We start from the raw sequence: 20,608 nt of genomic DNA, 5'->3' as shown, positions 1-20,608 counted from the left end.
CTTGAAATATTAGAAAACCACAGACGTAAGTAACACAGTTCCCCCCCAGCGACTAGAAAAGCAGGAGTAAATCACTGGATTTTCCCTGAATCACCCAAAAGGAAGGAAAAGAAGACACCCAGACAAGACTGCAAGAGACTAGCGATGGATTCCTGGAGGGGACCAAGTCCAAAAGTGTCAGTGGAGTCTAGGAGGAATAGGAGCTTCTACCCACCCAGCTGTACTTGCAGGAGTTGGTCGACGGTGAGGAATAACAGGTCAGCACTGTAGCCCTGGAGCTAGAGAAGAGTTTCTGATGGATGTAGAAGCTGTCCCACGCTGGAGTGAGGATTGTAGATAGGAGTTGGTGCAGGAATTCCACCAACAAGCCTTGGCAAAGGCAAACTCAGGGTTAGTGATACAAAAGGGGTGGTGCCGGGGACCAGCAAGGCCCAAGGGGGCTCAACAAACACACACAGGACGGGACGTCAGAGGAGACTCTCAGCGACACAGAGAGTCTGTAGGAGCAAAGGCAGCACCCACAGGAGTTCCACAGAATGGGGACAAGGAAGTCTCAGAAGGAGCCCATGCAGCACTACAGAAAGGGATCCCATGCCGCATGAGAACCACGCAGAGGGCTGTGCTTACCAGGAAGGAGTGTGGGGGACTGGAGCTACACTTCGCCTGAAGATCCCTTGGAGGAGACACAAACAGGCCTTGGCAGCTGCAAGAGACACGGTGCACGGGGTACCGTCCTGCGCGGGAAGGCAAGGGCTTACCTCCACCAAAGTTGGACTACTCCGGACCACCATCCATGATGCAGGAACCACGCAGCTCAGGATGTGAGGAGATCCACGCAACCCGGTTGTCGTTGCAGCAGGCCTGCGGATGCAGGGGAGTGACTTCTTCACTCCCAGGGAGATTCCTTCTTTCTTCCAGTGCAGGCTGAAGACACGCTGCCCTCAGTGGATGCACAGCTAGTGGAAATGTTGCAAATGTTGGCAGGAGCACTAGAAACAATGTTGCATAAGAGTTCTTCTTCTTGGAGGCAGCTTGTCGGGTACTGAAGGTTCCAGTCACAGTTCCAGAGGTCAGAAGTCAAAGTGGAGGTTGCAGAGGAGTCCTGCTGGAATCTTGCAAGCCGAATCTGAGGACCCACCCAAGAGAAAGACCCTATATAGCCCTGAAGGGGGGATCGGTCAACTAGCCGGGTAAGCACCTATCAGGAGGGGGCTCTGATGTCACCTGCCTGTTCTGGCCACTCAGATGCTCCCAGAGTTCCCTACCAACCATGGAAACAAGATGGCAGAACCCAGGGACCCTCTGGAGGAGCTCTGACCACCACCCCAGGGATGGTGATGGACAGGGGAGTGGTCACTCCCCTTTCAATTGTCCAGTTCCACGCTAGAGCAGGGACTGGGGGTCCCTGAACCAGTGTGGACTGTTTTTTGCATGGAGCGCACCAGATGTGCCCTTCAAAGCATACCAGTGGCTTGGGGAGGCTACCCCACCCAAGCAAGTCACACCTATTTCTTAAGAGAGAGGGTATTACCCCCCCCCCCGCCCCTTTCCCCCCCAAAGGAAATCCTTTGTCTGCCTTCCTGGGCTTGAACATATCAAGCAGCAGGAGGACAGAAACGTGTCTGAGGGGTGGCAGCAGCTTGGGCTGCTGGAAAACCCTGTAGGACTGGTGGTAGCAATGCTGGGTGTCCTCTAAGGAGCCCCCAGAGTGCATGGAATCATACTTCGATTACTTGTAACAGTATTGGGGTATGATTCCGACATGTTTGATACCAAACAAGCCCAGGTTCGAGTTATCATTATGTAGCTGGACATAGGTAGTGACCTATGCCCAGTACACACGTAAAATGGCATCCCCGCACTCACAAAGTACAGGAAAATGGATCTGTTGTTTGTGGGAGCCCCCGCTGCTAGTGCAGGGGTGCCCTCACCCACAGGTACTTGCACCCTGCCCTCTGGTCTGAGAGGGCCTACCATAGGGGTGACTTATGGTGACCTGGTGCAGTGACCTTTAGTTTAAACAGGTGCATGCACCCGTTTCAGACAGACTGCAATTGCAAGCCTGCAGAACCCTTTGCGTGGGCTCCTTATGGGTGGCAGAATAACTGCTGAAGCCCATAGGGATTCCCTGGTATCTCAATGCCCTGGGTACCTAGGTACCATATACTAGGGGCTTACATGGGGGGACTAGTATGCCAATTGTGGGAAGAAAAAAGTACAGTTACCAAGTTAGAAGGGAGAGAGCATAATCACTGGGGTCCTGGTTAGCAGGATCCTAGTGAACACAGTTAAACACACTGACAACATGCAGAAAATGAGGGTAACCATGACAAGAAAGAGGACACTTTCCTACAACCCTGGAATCAGATATACTAATAAAGAAATGGGTGGGACAGGTATTAGCAGCAGCTTCCTCGGATCTTCCCTGGGGGATCTTCTTAGGACCGGGGTCAGGCTGATCGATGGCGCTTGACACATCAGCGCTAAAGAGAGTATACTTTCCTCTTTTTTACCCATGGGTTGTGCTTGAGGATAGACTACTTCTTTATGAACCATGCCTCTCTAGCTCTCCTGAAAAACTGTCATATTGAAGCAGGGGGATCTCAGATCAATCCCCTGTGTTGCTGGAAATGGATTTAGGACATGTCTGTCCCACTTCTAAACGCTTGAGGTTGAAACTATTTTATTATAGGATGCCCAAGGACAAACTGACACTTGCGGCCCACCTACACAAGTAGTTGGCAGACGATAAACCTATTATGGCTTTTCCCCAAGTTCTAGGGGCTGCCGGGAAAGCCAAAATTATGGGGGAACAATGCGATTCCGTATGCAGGAGACACAGTGAAAAGTGGTGCAGTTTGCAGATGAGGTACATACTCTCACCAGATAATACACATACCCACCTACAGCCCACCTTCTTCGCCAACTCAAGACTGCTAAATATGACTTAGACACTTATTCACGACACTGGCAGAACACACTTTGTTTTACGACTGAAGTGGCAACACTACAAACTGGGAAAGAAGGCACGAAGGCTTCTGATGGCGCATTTGAGACAGAGGGAGATATGTCAGACCATCCATGCAATACAAGATGAAGAGGGGAGACTGGTGACCCATCCAGTGGAGATAGCTGGCATCTTTGCTCACTTCCTCTATTCGAGACAGAAGCCACCTGTCAGGCAAACAGGTCTTGTTGATGCCCTACGTCTGTCCAATTTGTCAGAGGTCTGCAGATTACTCCTGGATGGAGATATTACGGATTGCACCATCTTAGACTTGTCCACTAACAAACGACTTCCCCATCAAGTTTTATAAAACTAATCAGTCCCTAATTGTACCCCTCCTCTATAAAGTTTTCAGGGATGCCAAGGAGTCTGGGTCCATATACCCAGAATTTGACAAAGCGCTTATTAGCCTCATACCAACCCAGAAAAGGACCATAACCAATGCGCTTGCTACTGTCCAGTTTTTCTAGTCAGCACAGACATGAAAGTGTTTGTTAAAGTGCTCATGACCCTCCTGAAAAAAGGCCAGTCGCAGGTGGGTTTGCATTGGGTTGGTCTCAAAACCATATGCATCTCCTCTTGTCCTTTGGAAAGGACATAATGATTATGATGATAAACTCTTACTGTCATTGGACGTGGGGAAGACTCGTTTAGTGGGGATACCTGTTCTGCACGATGAGCAGAGTAGGGATAGGACCTGTTTTTGTGATTAAAGTCCAATGGCCCTATACCATCTCGATGGGAATGAGGGGGGTTGCCAACTATCTGTTTTTGAGGTCTTGGATCCCTTGGCAGCAGCTATTTGTCAATTTGATTATATCCAAGGCATTAATACACTGGCCACAACCAAATAATGTTCTACTCAGATGACATTTTGCTGATCCTTAATGACCACGAGACCTCAATTTCACACCTAATGACCCTAATCGATGCTGTCTCCATTTTCTCCAGTTATAAAATCAACTAGTCGAAAAGTGAGACACGCCGATGATGGCATATGGTTGCAGACCCCTGTAAAATAGGGCCAGAAGTTGATGCCTGTGGGCTTTCTCTATAAGGTGTGTGGTGCGATACATCTCACATTGTCAGACCCCATGTCTATCCTGTTCAAATCCCTCATGATCAGGGTTAATGAGGCCAGACAGGAATTGCTCCAAACGCATAGCCAATATTTTAGTGACAAGCTTTGCATCGGTTTGAAGAAGGGCAATTGGGCGATACAATAGGCAGTGGGAGGGTTATTTGCCCAGTTTAGGGATTAGAGCAATCTCAGCCATTGCCATAGAGGGGGTAAGGCCCATGTTGTGGGTAAAAGAGTTAAAAAGCCGGAGGAGAAAGTCTCCAAGTTCAGACAAGAACAGTCTGAAAAAGCTGTCTGGAGACCTTCTGGTCCGGGAGTGCTCCCCAGTGGTAGTGCCTACAAAGCCTTCATGATCTCATCACTTGAGATGGGGGCATCGAGCTTAGCAGCGTGCTGAGGGAGAAGAGGTTCCCATTTGCAGACCTCTAGGTATTCATAAATTACTGATTGAGGGAGTCCTCCCTGGCTGTTGGTAAAAGGTGTGAAAAGCCTGGTGTTTACCTTCCTCCCCGTGTACCCACTCCCTGTCAGAAAATCCTATTCGATCAATACAGGCCTTAAGCTGAGATTGGTGGAGTTGGTGCACCAAGAGAGAGCCCGTTTTATTGCCTCCCTCGTAAAAGAGCTGTTTAAGCGTTAGGAGGGCGCATTTCGCTGTATTAGTTGTGTGTGCCCTGAGTTTCCCTCTTAATAGAGTTATCTGTCCTTTGTTGTGAGTAGTGCCTTATCCTTTTGTTCCAGGGTGCAAATGTCTGACGCCAAGGTGTCTTCCATCAGACGGCCCTCCCTTCTTTCCGCATTAAGTATTGTGGAGATTACCCCCCTTATGGTGGCTTTGAACCCGTCCCACATGGTGTGCAGTGAGGTATCAATTTCCATGTTGTGTGTAAAGTAATCCTTTATGCCTGCACAAATGTCACTGACGTTAGCTGGGTCGCGCAGGAGGGCCAGGGAAAGGTGCCAGTTTAATGTATGTCCTGTTACGTTGGGGGAGGGCGACCAGGACAAACCAGTATGTGCGTGGACTTAGATTGATATGTCAGATATTTCAGTGTTGTCTAGAAGAGGAAGGAGAGCGGAGTAAGTGGCATGTACATAAGAGTAGAAGGAGTAATCACGGGAGTCTGGGTGTTGATGCCACCAGGCATCAACCAGGCCCAGTTCTTGTATAGTTTTCTTCAATTGAGCCGACCCCTTGATAGTGTAACGGTCGATCAATGGATCCCATACCAAATTGAAGTCGCCCCCCACCACTGCCAGCCGTGACTACTCGTCATTGGTCATTTAGGATATAGTGAAGGTACGTGTCTTATCCAGTATTTAGAGCATATATGTTCAAGAGTGTAAGTTTATGGCAATTTTGGGGAAAGGTGTAGGCTGAGGTACTGGCCTTCCGGATCACGTACTACCCTGGTGATGTATGAGCGAAAGGATGCCTTGCATAGTATGTCCACCCCTGCGGTTTTCATGTCTGTATAGGCCCAGTGACGGACAGGGTATAGTGAATGTGCCATTTGTTATCTATCTATGCACCTAAGGTGAGTCTCCTGCAGGGACACAAGGTTGGGATTGTGCCGAAGGATGTATCCTCAAACTTGCTTGAGCTTATAGGGAAAGTTCAGGCCTCCGATATTAATGGAAAGCAATTTAGTTCCTTGTAGAAAGGTAGTCATAGGTTACAGTTGGTGAGGGAAAAGCTCCCATCTAGGCCAGGTGTGCCACCCCCACAGGGAAAGTTGAGGCCTACAGGCTCAGTCTGCGCCACTGCCATAGAGCTCAGACTAGGGGTGCAAGAGGAGAATGTGTGGATAGGCAGTTCTCCCTGTAAGGCTCAGGTGGCAGGGTTCAGGGGGTGCCCACAGTTAAGGAGAGAGGACAGGTGAGATCCAGGCTTCATAGGTGTTGAATGATGTTTTTTTTTCCGCTTTTCTTCAGGATGCCTTGTCTGTACAAGGCTTCTTGTGGTGGGGGCCCACGGGGTCCCAGGTGGCTTTCAGGGGTTATCTCAAGATGAGGTTCCCCATTCTGGGGCCTCCTCAGAGTCTGCACCTATGAGATTGAGGAGCTTCCGTGCTTCAGAGAGGGATCTCAGATATCGCCTTTTCCCCTCCCTGTCAAAGATGATGGCAAATGGGTGTCCCCGTTGGTAAGGGATATCCCTGCTGCGTTGGTTGTTTGTGACCGGTTTGAATTCGTTTCAACGGCCAAGGGTAAGGGGGGAGAAGTCTTGATAAAATCAAAGTTATAGCCCTGAAGAGTCAGACTGGATGACTTGCGTGCCGTAGTGAGTACTGCTTCCTTCTGGGTGGAGTAGTTGACCCTCACTAGGATGTAGGGGGTGTATTGGGTCCTCTAGCTGTGAAAGCCACCCTGTGGGCTCGGTCCAAGGCAGGAAGCTGGGCCCCAGTGTCCCCCTTAATAGAGTGGAAAAGGGTTGCAGTAAAGGCCATGATAACTGTCCCTTCTGCTTCTTTTGGGATACTTTGAACTCATAAGTTATTTCATTTGCTTCGATTCCCAAGATCTTGTTTGGATGGCAGTTCTATGTTTTTTTGTTCCAGGGCTTTCACACGTCACCAAAGGAGCTCCTGGTCCTATGATCTAGCATCTACTGTGCGCTCGAGGTCATCCTCTCGACTCCCGATCTCTTGTTACTTCTTGGCGTACATCTTTAATGCACGATTTGAGGTCCTCTTTAAGTGATCCTATTTCTGCACAAATTTCTTGAAGGAAGCGTGTTAAGCTGTCCTGTGTGTCCTGTTCATCGGCGTAGGGGAGTCATCCCAGGAGTCCAAAGTCCCTTCAGATTTCCCTGTTTCCATTTTCGGAGGCTTATTCCATAGGGAGGGGATGGAGGTTTCCTTTGCAGGTTTGTTGCGTGACATACTGAGGGTCCCAGTCTATGCGCAAAGAAGAAATCAAGGTAGTCGCCGTCTCGGAATCCCAGGAGGCTTGATTCACGGGCCCTTCCGACCATGTCCCCCAGCACCAGAGAGGGTGACACAAGGAGAAGCGAGCGACCAATGGCTAGGACATCAGGGAAGGGCAGGACATGTAGATGTGCCCTGTGCTCCCTGAAGGTTACGCTTGTTGTTTCCTTTTATGCTTCCCAATTGAAGTTCCAGGAAGGTGAGACTGGCTTTTTCGTGGGTGCCGCAGCTGGCGACCAGACTCCCTGCCCCAAATCCCTTCTGCACTCAAGTCCCCGCGCGGGAGTCAGCTCCGTTCTGAAGTACCCCAGCACCTTCCCCACTGATCACGGTGGGTAGGGCCCAGGGGGAGATCCGCTGGTCCAATGGTCAGGGCCAAGGGCACCGAGGCCTGCCAGATGCCGCGTGCCGTCCAGGTCTGCAGGAGAGCAATAGTCCATACTTTGCGTGCCGAGGTCGTCGACACCTGCCCAGCGGGGCACAGTATGCCATTCCGTCCCGGCATGGCCAAATCAGGGCCAAGGACAGCAGCTTCTTAGGCAGCAGCTGGGAGAAAATGGCCACTGCAGCCTCAGGCACACAGCTGCTCGATCCCAGCCACTTCTAGAGGAAGGCGAGTTGGCTCCGCTCCGCAATTCGCCTACCTAGTGGGTAGTGCGCCGCTCTTGCAGCCCCTTTTTGCTTTCGGTGGCAGCAGATGTCAAGTTCAGAGACGTAGAACTCAGGATTAACAACTCACTCCATCCTGCTCTTCTCCACCCCTGTGTTGTATACTTTTGTATCAGAATTCGTGTCTTTCTCTATCTCGCCTAGTCAAAGTTGAAGCTTATATAAATAATGTTGATGGCATTGTTAGCCACTGAACTCTTGGTGGGGAATGTAAATTGTTGGCAGCAGGTGCCTATCCCTGAGGGGATGTAAATATGAGATAATTTGCTGTCTGGAAGGCGACCAGTTTTAGGAGCATGCAACTTGATGATCGCTACTGAGTGGTTTGATCTATGACCCAGATGTTGTTTAGTTCCACAACACACCGTTACTTGAAAAGGTCCCTAGACAAGCCTTGCTAATAAAGTATAATAATAATAGTAGCTGGGCAGGGGCAGTGGCAGGTAACATCACAAAAGCACGCTTTTTTTAGTTGAGTTGCAGTTCCACAACATGATTGTCCGGTTTCTTTATTTTTTTACCAAAGAAGAGCTAGTGGAGAAATCTGCTACACACCCTCTACACATAAATCATAATACACAACTTGTGTGCCAGAGACAAATGTTCCTCTGTACACTCACAGGAAACCAAAAAGGTTAGCTGCTTTGCTGGATATTAGTCCAAGTAGAGCATTTAAAGATATTGGTCTGATAGACCTCACCCACTCTTTTGTGGCATGCTTCCTCATCGGCCAGTCCGACACACAGGATAATACCTACATAGTGGTCTGAACCTAATTGAAGAGGGGATATCAGAAATTCATTTTCTGCTCAATGATGGGATCCAGTTGTCATTAAAACAGCCTAGGAAGGAGATCTGTTGGTTTAGACATAGACTGTTGACAAGTGAGCCCCATCATTAACCAGAAAATACATTTCTGCTCTTCCTCTTCAACGAGGCTGAGACCACTGTGTTGGTGTTATTTTAAGACAGTGGGTCAGACTGACTGATGATGAAGCATGTCAGTAAAGAGTGGGTGACACAAAATGATGATGGACGGAGTGCTGAAACTTTTCAAACACTCACCCCCGATCATATATCTGGGTTTAATCCATTGTTCTTTTGCTCACCATGTCACCCCAGTAAAGAGTGGGTGAGGCCTATTGGACCAATATATTTAATTATATACTTGGACTAACATACAGTAAGGTAGCTAACTCCCTTGGTTTCATGGGAGTGTATTCAAGAATACTTGTCTCTGTTCTGTTTCTTCATCTCCCCACCTCAAGGCAGAGTATTATATCAGCCTATGTCTATATCTGAATAGGTGCTAAGTCACTGAAGGAATAGCCACTCACCAAAATGTAATTCATTGTGTCCAGTATATCCGTTATTTCTGCCTCAAACAAGGCCGGTAGAAATGGAAAACAAACCCAACCAATGTTAAGCAATTGTTTGTTTGCAATCATTGAAACTCAGAACTGCTCATAGAAATGAGGTGGTAAGCAGTTAAGATTGGAAATGCAGGGATGGATAACAATGTTACATGTTTTTTCTTTGTTCTGTTTCAAATGTGCGTTTTTTCAGGACTTAATTATGTAGTACTTTCTGGCATTGTCAAAAAAACACTAAAAAGGAACAGGAAGTCCAGTTTTTGGAATTGTGTGACAGGCAGAAAAGAGATTACAGGGAAGTAAAAGAAGGTATTCTGGAAGGACCTGACTAGTGCAGCATGACTTTACAAATATGTTTTCTGTTGTTCAGGATTAATCTTTTCAGCTGTTACTGCCATTGTAAAGAAAGAAGCTAGACTCGACTGGCAGTGGCTATCAGTAACACACCAATAATCACATCATGGATGGCAGCTACTTGAATTTGTATGGGGGGGCCAGGCCTTAAGTCCAACCTTTCATGAAGGCAACAGCATAGAAAGTGAGGTTGTAGAAAGTGACATCACAGGAGGTTATACATATAACATAAAAAGAAACAAAATACATTCTCTAATAACGTGTAACAAAAATTCAAACCAAAAAGTAGTCTCTAATTAAATAAGCCAAAAATAATACTTAGCAATTGGTTAACAGAAAGAAGAAGCTAAGAAAATGATTCCAAAACTAATTGAAGGCCCAAAGATCAGGAAGAACCCAGCTGTGAACAGAAACACGGGGAAACCACAGAAAAGTTTGTTTAAAGGAAACAGTATATAGAAACTTCAGATTTCTAAATGGTAAGCTGCTCTGCCATTATTCTCTCAGACCTAACCAACAAGATAAGTCAGCTACACAAGAGTAGCGACTTTCAAGGCTGTGCTGTGAAGTGTAACTTCAATCGAAAGTGCAGTGTCACCAGTGTAGGCTAAAGAGCCCAGCTTATCAGGATAATGTAATCAAGTTATACTGCATACAAGCAGACCCAGCAACTTCGCTGTTGAAAATTTCAGGTGATATCAGAAAATCCTACAGCAAAGGCTCCCTCCTGCCAGAACCTCTGAAATTCAAAACGTGTTTCTCCGATTCTGCTGTCACGTTATGGAATTCCTCATCCAAACAAATAATACTAGTGTCTGACATCCTTCATTCAGGAAACAACGTAAGGCTTCCTATTTAAAAACACTTGTCAGTCAATACTTAACAGGTCTAACTTGCTACCCATTATGTTACTCCTCCTTCACTGAGTAGATGCGTCAACCAACCACTTAATGTTTTCTTCAAAGTGCTGATATTTGCTCATTCACCGAAAACCTCTAACTCTCTTCTCCTGTTTCATGATTTGATTAAATTAATATTACTTGTATACATATAACTGCAATATGTAATTGCTTTTGCAATGTAAAGCACTCTAATACCACTTGGTGAGCCAGCGCCATAGAAAGACACTGTAAATAAATAACTGGAAAGCCCCTTGAAAATTAAAATAAGTATTAATATCTTGTGATCACCACAGATAACAGGGGTTCACATGGAATCTGTTTTTTCCACAGCATTGTAATGGGTAAACATGAGAAACTAAGCTTCTGCTAACTTAAGACAACTTTTCTTCCATCTTGGAAGTGACATCGTAAGTGCATCTTGTGATCACGATCGCTGTCATTATTCTCTCTGTAATAAATAATTGTAGACTTTGCACTGAGAATACTAAACGTGCCCAGTCAATCTGAACACAATGTCTGTAATCAAAAAAGGCAACTAACTGTCTCAGACTAAATAAGTGTGTGCAACTAATCATGTCACCTGAATAGACTCTGTGAATGTCTGAGTCTAATGTAGTAGAATTGTGAGAGAACCTTCAATTGTATACCGTAGCAAATTGTTTCTTCTTGCTTGTTTCCCAGTGAGGCTTAACATGTGAACCAGGGTTTTGTGTGGTAAATGTAGGAAATCCTTTGTCTGAATTTCTATAAAGACACTTGATTTCTTTGTTAGGGGCTCACTTTTTCCTTACTTAAAAGGCAAATCTATACTGGATTTCCAGTAGAACTTTACTGAGTTCTTCTTGTATTTTCTGGTTTATATATTTAACGCTAAATTGATTGATGGTCCAACTTATGTATTTCTGTACTTATATTCTTTGAGTAAACTTTTAGACTTTAGTCTTTTTCTTTTATTCTTATTGAGAATGTCTACAGCGTCATTCTAATGTTTGAAATTTAATCATAAAGATGTTTCAGTCGGGAAGCACCAGCGTCCGTTAGGAACCTCTCCCAGTCCAAGCCGTTGGCATGCATTTAGCATATAATGAGACATAGATTTGCACACTGATACTCCTTCAGTCATCACAAGTTACTAATTCAAGCCAAAGCCAGATCGCTTAACTTCACTTTCGTAACTGTCAAAAGCACTGAAGGGTCCAACACTTGATACCCTGTTCAAAAGCCTCCCAGTTGGTAACTAGTAGCTAACATCTGTTGTTCAACATTTTGGCCCTCATTAAGACCCTGGCGGTCTCCTTGACTCCTGCCCGCCAACCCGCCATATCTCCACCCATACCGCCATGGCGGTATGAACTGCTGGGCCGGACATGTACATCTCCAACCCGGCGGTCCACAGAAGACCTGCGGCGGCATTATGAGCCGGCCTACTGCCATGGTTTCTGCTGCAGGCAGCACCGCCATGAAAACCATGCCGGTAAGGCTACTGGTGACAGGAAATTCCTTCCCTGTCACTGGTAGACAGCTCCCACCAACACCCGCCCCCAGCAAGCACCTGGCCCCCCCACCACACATACACACAAAGCTCCCAGCACCGCCCCACACACATAGCGCCCCCACCCCCTACACACATACACCCATTCGCCTCTACTTTCAGACATGCATCCACTCACAGTCATCCATACACGCATTCACTCACAGGCATCGATACACATATTCACTCACACATACTCTCGCATTCACTCACACATTCTGACATGCAGACACGCACTCACTGCAACATTCATACATGCATTCACTCACATGCATACAACCTCACATACACCACAACACTCACAGACGCATTCACACATGCACACACACATTCATACACACAGGCAGACACCACACACAACACCCCCCTCCCCTGTCGGATGCCCAACTTACCTTGTCTGGTGAGGAGGTCATACGGGAGGGAACGGAAAGGGGTGCTGCTACCGCCAGCAGCCCCTGCCAGCAGGACACCGCCAGGCTATATTAATGGTAATAATACTGATGGGGGCATCCTTCTGACAGGTCGATGCAGGTGGTAGCACCACCCAGGCGCCTCCGACCGCCAGCATGGATACTGACAGAGTTCCGCCCACAGTGTGGCGGAAATCCGACAGTACCCATTATATGGCGGGTGGTCTCCTGCCGCCCGTGGCTTCGGCGGTGTAGGAAGTTGGCTCTGTATGTACTATTTCAAAGTAAGAAATAGCATGCACAGAGTCCAAGGGTTCCCCTTAGAGGTAAGATAGTGGCAAAAAGAGATAATTCTAATGCTCTATTTTGTGGTAGGGTGGTCGAGCAGTAGGCTTATCAGAGGGTAGTGTTAAGCATTTGTTGTACACACACAGGCAATAAATGAGGAACACACACAAAGACAATTCCAGGCCAATAGGTTTTTATATAGAAAAATATATTTTCTTAGTTTATTTTAAGAACCACAGGTTCAAGATTTACAAACAATACTTTAAATGAAAGGTATTTCACTTAGGAACTTTAGGAACTTTGAATTAGCAAAATAGCATATACAGTTTTCACACAAATGGCAATAAGCTATTTTAAAACTGGACACTGCAATTTTCAACAGTTCCTGGGGGAGGTAAGTGTTTGTTAGTTTTGCAGGTAAGTAAACCACCTACAAGGTTCAAAGTTGGGTCCAATGTAGCCCACCGTTGGGGGTTCAGGGCAACCCCAAAGTTACCACACCAGCAGCTCAGGGCCGGTCAGGTGCAGAGGTCAAAATGGTGCCCAAAACACATAGGCTTCAATGGAGAAGGGGGTGCCCCGGTTCCAGTCTGCCAGCAGGTAAGTACCCGCGACTTCGGATGGCAGACCAGGGGGGTTTTGTAGGGCACCGGGGGGGGACACAAGTCAGCACAAAAAGTACACCCTCAGCGGCACGGGGGCGGCCGGGCGTCTGGGCGTCTGGGCGTCTGGTTTGCAATAGGTTTCAATGGGAGACCCAGGGGTCTCTTCAGCGAAGCAGGCAGGCAAGCGGGGGGCTCCTCGGGGTAGCCACCACCTGGGCAAGGGAGAGGGCCACCTGGGGGTCGCTTCTGCACTGGAGGTCGGATCCTTCAGGTCCTGGGGGCTGCGGGTGCAGTGTCCTTACCAGGCGTTGGGTTCTTAGAAGCAGGCAGTCGCGGTCGGGGGAGCCTCTGGATTCCCTCTGCAGGCGTTGAAACGTGTTGTCTTTAAAAAGTTGCTTCTTTGTTGCAAAGATGTTTCTTCTTTGGAGCAGAGCCGCTGTCCTCTGGAGTTCTTGGTCCTTTTAGATGCAGGGTAGTCCTCTGAGGCTTCAGAGGTCGCTGGACCCTGTGGAACACGTCGCTGTTGCAGTTTTTCTTGAAGTGGGGAGACAGGCCGGTAGGGCTGGGGCCAAAGCAGTTGGTGTCTCCGTCTTCTCTGCAGGGCTTTCAGGTCAGCAGTCCTTCTTCTTCTTAGGGTGCAGGAATCTATCTTGCTAGGTTCTGGGAGCCCCTAAATACTCAATTTAGGGGTGTGTTTAGGTCTGGGGAGTTAGTAGCCAATGGCTACTAGCCCTGAGGGTGGCTACACCCTCTTTGTGCCTCCTCCCTGAGGGGAAGGGGGCACATCCCTAATCCTATTGGGGGAATCCTCCATCTACAAGATGGAGGATTTCTAAAAGTCAGAGTCACCTCAGTTCAGGACACCTTATGGGCTGTCCTGACTGGCCAGTGACACCTCCTTGTTTTTCTCATTATCTCCTCCGGCCTTGCCGCCAAAAGTGGGGCCATGGCCGGAGGGGGTGGGCATCTCCACTAGCTGGAGTGCCCTGGGGCGCTGTAACAAAGGGGGGGTGAGCCTTTGAGGCTCACCGCCAGGTGTTACAGTTCCTGCAAGGGGAGGTGAGAAGCACCTCCACCCAGTACAGGCTTTGTTACTAGCCACAGAGTGACAAAGGCACTCTCCCCATGTGGCCAGCAACATGTCTGGTGTGTGGCAGGCTGGTAAAACTAGTCAGCCCACACTGGAAGTCGGGTATGTTTTCAGGGGGCATCTCTAAGATGCCCTCTGGGGTGTATTTCACAATACAATGTACACTGGCATCAGTGTGCATTTATTGTGCTGAGAAGTTTGATACCAAACTTCCCAGTTTTCAGTGTAGCCATTATGGTGCTGTGGAGTTCGTGTTTGACTTATGGCTACCCTACACTTACAATGTCTAAGGTTTTGCTTAGACACTGTAGGGGCATAGTGCTCATGCACATATGCCCTCACCTATGGTATAGTGCACCCTGCCTTAGGGCTGTAAGGCCTGCTAGAGGGGTGACTTATCTATGCTATAGGCAGTGTGAGGTTGACATGGCACCCTGAGGGGAGTGCCATGTCGACTTAGTCATTTTCTCCCCACCAGCACACACAAGCTGGCAAGCAGTGTGTCTGTGCTGAGTGAGGGGTCCCCAGGGTGGCATAAGACATGCTGCAGCCCTTAGAGACCTTCCCTGGCATCAGGGCCCTTGGTACCAGGGGTACCAGTTACAAGGGACTTACCTGGATGCCAGGGTGTGCCAATTGTGGAAACAAAGATACAGGTTAGGGAAAGAACACTGGTGCTGGGGCCTGGTTAGCAGGCCTCAGCACACTTTCAAATCATAACTTGGCATCAGCAAAGGCAAAAAGTCAGGGGTTAACCATGCCAAGGAGGCATTTCCTTACAGGCGGTTTTAAGAAAAGACCGCTGAAGTCATAATGAGGGCCTTTGTCTGCCGAAATTCTCCTTCCAAGCACAAGTGGGTTTAGAGTTTGGTCTCCAGAAGCAGAGTCAGGCCAGGCAAGTAGCATTTCTTAAGGCATGTCATCGGTTTAAGAAAGCATCATCGGGCAGTTTGGGTACCTTAATCAGGCAAATACAAAGCATTTCATCAAATGATTCACCATACAAGAAACTAGATGGACTTCCTTATCACTACTAAATACATCTGACTTACTAGCTCTGCCATGCTCAGGGACGGAATTCAAAAGGCTCCTAACCTAAACAAACATATTCCATGGCTATCATTCCTGGGGGATAAAAATGAAATGGCCAAGCGAGCCAGCTTGTGACAAGTAATAAATAGTTACCTCTCCTTCAGCCCACAACCTTACCTGTTCACTTGTTTTTCACATTTCCCAAAAAACCATGTTCATGAAGCATTGTTTTGGTGGCTTGCCAACAAGGGACAGCCTCCCTTGGTAATGTTCTGGGCCCTAATCCCACATGCTGTAATAACAGATGGCAGACACTGGTATACAGTGCAAGGAACTGGCCCAGGGCATGTACGCCCGGCCCCTTTTATTAGCAGACGCCACATCACTTGTGAAGCCTGGGTTGGATGGGTGTGGGGTGAGTGTGAGACCAGCCCTTGAGGAGTGACGGGAAACAGCTATGTCTCCAGCATGACACTACATCACTCCCAAACTTTAACAAAACTGCAAAAACTAGCCCAAATCTAGGGAATAAGTAAAACAAACTAGACACCAGTGAGTCTGTCAGTTTCTAGAGGCAGTCCACAGCACAGCAGGGGACAAGTGGGCAGGTGCAGCTGGGAGCACCTGGACACTACTGTTCACATCGATAGTTTAACCAGATGATTCTGGGAAAGAACACAGGTGTGGATGGACGGGTCCTTCAACAGCATGTCAGTTGGGTTGTGGTCCACCATTTGGTGTTGGTGAGTCCCGCCTGAGTGGTGTGGTAGGTGTCAACAGTTAAAACTGGGATGCATCAGGAGCATTGATGGAGTCCACTGCAGAGGTTTCTTTTGGGGTGTCTTGGCTCCATGAAGGATAGTCCTGCTAAGGCTGGGACGGCATTGACAATGTTTGGATGTCTTCCTCTGAGGCCCTGGTGCCTCCGGTTCCTTTAAGGGGGAGCAACTTCAGGCCCAATTCTCATGCCGGGATTCCTTCATGCAGGAACTCCCTTGAGGCCCTTTTCTGTGCTGGGTTGCTTGTAGGCCGTGAAGGTGCTGCTGCAGGACCCCCAGCAGAGCCACGGCTGAGTTGCTTGTGCAACCAGAATGGTAGCTGACTTATGGTCATGTGTGCTCGCCAGCTAGCAGATTGCCTCTAGATGATTAGTCCTTCACTGTGCCAGAAGTGCCTCCTTGGTCTCTTGGTGGTTCTCAGATGTAAGGTTCCACTCTGGTGGTGAGATGCTCCTCTGGTGGTTACAGTGATACACCTGTCATGATGGTATTGTTGCCATTAAACAACCTGTTGACAGATGGCGATGACTTGCAAAGAGTGAGGGTGACTGGAGTGTCTGTGCGGCCCGTAGCCTGGTGTGTTGCTGGTGCAGTTCTTCTCCTACGGCATGTATGCTTTTCAGCAGACGATCATTCATCAAGCAGCCGGTGAGTGTGGCCAGATGGTCTCATTGGAAGTGTGGGGCAGATATGTGGTTTGCACATACGTGAGGATTTTCTTGGGATCTCTCGATAAGCTGTCGCCAGTGACGTCACTCCACATCTGTGGCTTACTTGTGTTTGTAAGTGCACTCTCATGTAGTGGCACAAGTCTGTGGTCTAGTCACCCTTGATCATTTCTCTAGCGCACTTGTGGTTGTCAGGTTCTTCACTGTGACAGGTCTGTCACACACCTTTCTTTCCTCTCCTTTTTCAGTTCTCCTTTGCAAACTCTTCTTTTTCTGGTGCAGGTGGCATCAGGCTCTTTAGTGTGAAAGGTCTGGTCACACACTCTTCTCTCATCTCCTTTTTCAGTTCTTCATTGCAATGTGGCATTCGGCCACACATCTCAGGCGTTCTTTTCTTCTATGGGTGTAATGTGGCACCAGTGTTGCCAGTTCTCGTCATCTGGACCTCTTGCCGTCCTGCCCTGTTCATAAGACTGTGCATCTTCTCCCGTTGTGAACCTCTTGCAGGTCCAGTCCTGTTCCTGAGACTGAGCATCTACTCCTTTTGTGGATCTCTCACAGGTCCTGTCCTGTTCTTATGACTACCCATCTTCTCTTCAGGTTGGTGTGGCATCCACCCACACTTTGCATATCCCCTGCTCCTGGATCTCCTCGGGCTCCACTCCGTTGATGGCTAGTAACCTTCCTTGTGCCTCCTACTCGCTTGATGGTGCAGTGCTTGCGCTTCAAGGCTGTGCTTTTTCTGTGCTTGATCCTCCTTAGGGTCATGTGCACCTGGCAGGGCTGGTCACTCAGGGTGACATTATTGGTGATGGGCCAATGGTGGGCCAATCTGTACTCGGGCAGCCGGCTAGTATGGCCTCTTTCGTGCAGTCATACATTGGCTATGTGCCCCCTGAGTTTGTGCTCTCGGTCTCTTATCTTCTTGTATGGTGTGCCTTGGTGAACTGGCGTTTCTTCAGGTAGTGGTGGGGCTGCTTACCTCTCCAGTGCTTTACACCAGCTTACTTAGGGGGTTATTCTAACTTTGGAGGAGGTGTTAATCCGTCCCAAAAGTGACGGAAAAGTGACGGATTTACCACCAGCCGTATTACGAGTCCATTATATCCTATGGAACTCGTAATACGGCTGGTGGTATATCCGTCACTTTACCGTCACTTTTGGGACGGATTAACACTCCTCCAAAGTTAGAATAACCCCCTTAGTTCCATGTAATGGTACCTGACTCTGGCAGATCACTGCGATCATGCCTTTACTTCCCCTTTCATTTTTTTTCTCTTTTTTTCTTCTTCTGAGTTCACTGCAATTGGTCCAGTCCCTGCTAAACTCCCCCCTGGAGCAGGTGGTCTGTGAGATTCCCTTTCAATTGCCACAGTGGCAGGTGGCCATCCAGCAGTATGTGGTGACTGCAAGCCTCCACTAGGGGGTCTGCAGTGATCTCACGATCAGTTTCTTCCTTCTACAGCCACGGTCTGCGCTATAGCATGGGAGATGGAGACCTGTTCATGACAATTATTTCTTTGAATCTGGTGAGTTTGGATGAGGGTAATGTGGCTACAGTTAAGTTTTTTTTGTTTTCAATTGACACTCTCACAGTGTCAACCATTCTTACAGTCTCTTTTCGCTGTTTGAGGCGAGGTCGCGGGACACTGCAGGCCCTCTTTTGTTTTTCATGTGGAGCGGCAGTGGCACTTGTATGTGGCACAGATCATGTCTCTGTTGGGGCTTGTTTTGCGAACCACGTGCCCTGGCAGCAGTCGGCCTGGTGCAGTGTGGCAAAGTGACCGCCAGGTGGTGCTGCGCCCACTTCATGGGGCCGCAGCATACTTCTCTCCTGGACAAGGTGAGGGATGACGGGGTGGGGAAACCATTCGCGGTGGCGCTGCAGCTCCACACTTTCTTCTCCCTCAGGCCCCTCAGTCCGGCAGTACTGCTTGAAGCCTCATCTAGTCTTTGGAACCAGCAGTGTCCCACCAAGGGTTCCGGCAGCTGAGGTAGGGCTAATGTATTGCTATGCTCACCCTTTCATGGCAGGTGGCAGTGAGGCGGCATAGCACATGGAGTCAAACCGCTCATCGCCGATATAGTGTTTTGGGCCCTAGGCCCACATGCTTCAATAACACTAGTATATGGTGCAGAGAACTGGCTCAGAGGACATACGCCCGGCCCCTTTTAATAGCAGGCGACACGTCACTCGTGACACCTGTGTTGGATGGGTGTGGGGTGAGTTCAACCCTCGGGGAGTAGCCGGAGACAAACGTGTCCAGCAGGATTCTTCACCCTCCATGGTCCAAAAAGCCATTCTCTACGTTTTGCAGGCTGTGCAGCTAGGCAGAAAAATACTAATTCTCATAATACGAATTTGTCCGACTCTTCTGGCTGAATGCAGATGCCTTTTAAGGAAGCCATTCATAACCGTAATGGTTTGGACCCGTAGCCGTAGACGTGCTTTTATTGAACGCATGAACCACACAAATGTAGCACTCAATGTAGATTTTGTCCTTGATGCATTTTGTAAAACAGGTTGAGACCTGCTGCTGCTCATAACCCTCTAAATAACGTCACAACTGTTGGATAGTTGTTGTAGTGAGCTAGTTCTGAAACCCATGTTTGACTACCACGTTTTTTTATATGGGTGTATCCTAGTGACCCTGGAAAGACCCATGAATGATCCTGTGACTCTGCTTGTTATGGCTTTATATTTGCACAGCACTCAAAGCAATGGAGGGTATCCATTTCTCCTGTTGTGTTTCGCCCAGTTTGTAGTTATCTACTGAAAGCCCAAAGCTTTCAGTATTCTTAAAAAAAAAATAGGTTTAATATATAGTTGCCTATCTGGACTTGCACCCAGCCCTCTTTACCAATTGTTCTGTGGTGTGTAATTCCCATCTCTTTTCTGACTATGACAGCAAGGTCAGCCCACTTCACCGATTGGGTAACTTCAGTATGAGTGACAGCATTTTGCCTTTCCTAAAGCGCACATCCAAACCCAAACTAGTGTGTTTTTGAGCTCAAGAAAATGTTTTCCTACTAGCCACTTTTTTTTTCAAGATTGACGGGGCATGACAGTTTCCCCAACAATAAAGATTTTCAAAAATCATGACAAAACAAGCAGTGAAAAGTCAAGAGACTGTCTGCCAATACCAGCCCTATCAGCATTGCAAGTGCTTGTTTACTTTATTAGAAGTTGACATTTGCGCAAACTTTGAACTATCTTGTCTATCTGGTGCATGCAGTAAATTGTTCTCTGTACTGGAACCTAAATTACACCAGAGAAATCATTCACATTGTAAGGTTTCTGTCGCACCAGACTTTTATTTTGTTGCTTGGAAATATTCTCATTGACTAAGAGGTTTGTTTGGTCAAGGGCACGCAGGGCAGAAATGTTTAGGTTATCTTCAAGGTTATGTATGATTTTGATTGCTCAAGTATAGTTGTTTTTTCACCACTGTCAACATTTACTTTGTTGCTCTGTCATCATAGCACGGTGTGTCCATTTTTACTTGCTTGAGTATTCCTCAACACAGAGCCTCAAGAATGTTGTTTATTTACATACATATCTGTGTAATAATGGGTGTTTAAACATGCAAATCCTCTTTTTTGTAGTTGGAATATGCAAATTGATTGGCTTCTTGCAAATTTAGACAAGCCCCACTACGTTCTTTTAATTATTAAATATAGTCATCATCAGTTTGAACATTGAGGGTATATCTCTGTTCCCTCTCTGTAAAGGGCAATTTATAATTTTAATATTCCTCTTCAGTTGTTTCACTATAGCGTATGCCATTTGTAACAAGCAAGTTCAGTCTGAGGCCTGGTGTTGTATTCTGACTCAATGGGATACAAACTAATATTCCTGTTAACTACTGTAAAGTGCTCATGTTTAAAT

The 20,608-nt window shown here is 47.6% G+C and overlaps 1 protein-coding gene across 3 annotated transcripts in view; it reads left to right on the top strand.

Annotated features, from left to right (window-relative positions):
* Positions 1–20,608, top strand: part of NSUN7 (NOP2/Sun RNA methyltransferase family member 7) — a 1,148,229-nt gene that overhangs the window by 663,019 nt on the left and 464,602 nt on the right. The window lies entirely within an intron of this gene.

This window comes from Pleurodeles waltl, chromosome 1_2 (assembly GCF_031143425.1).
Source record: "Pleurodeles waltl isolate 20211129_DDA chromosome 1_2, aPleWal1.hap1.20221129, whole genome shotgun sequence".
NCBI lineage: Eukaryota > Metazoa > Chordata > Amphibia > Caudata > Salamandridae > Pleurodeles > Pleurodeles waltl.
This window is presented reverse-complemented; position numbering and strand designations above follow the sequence as displayed.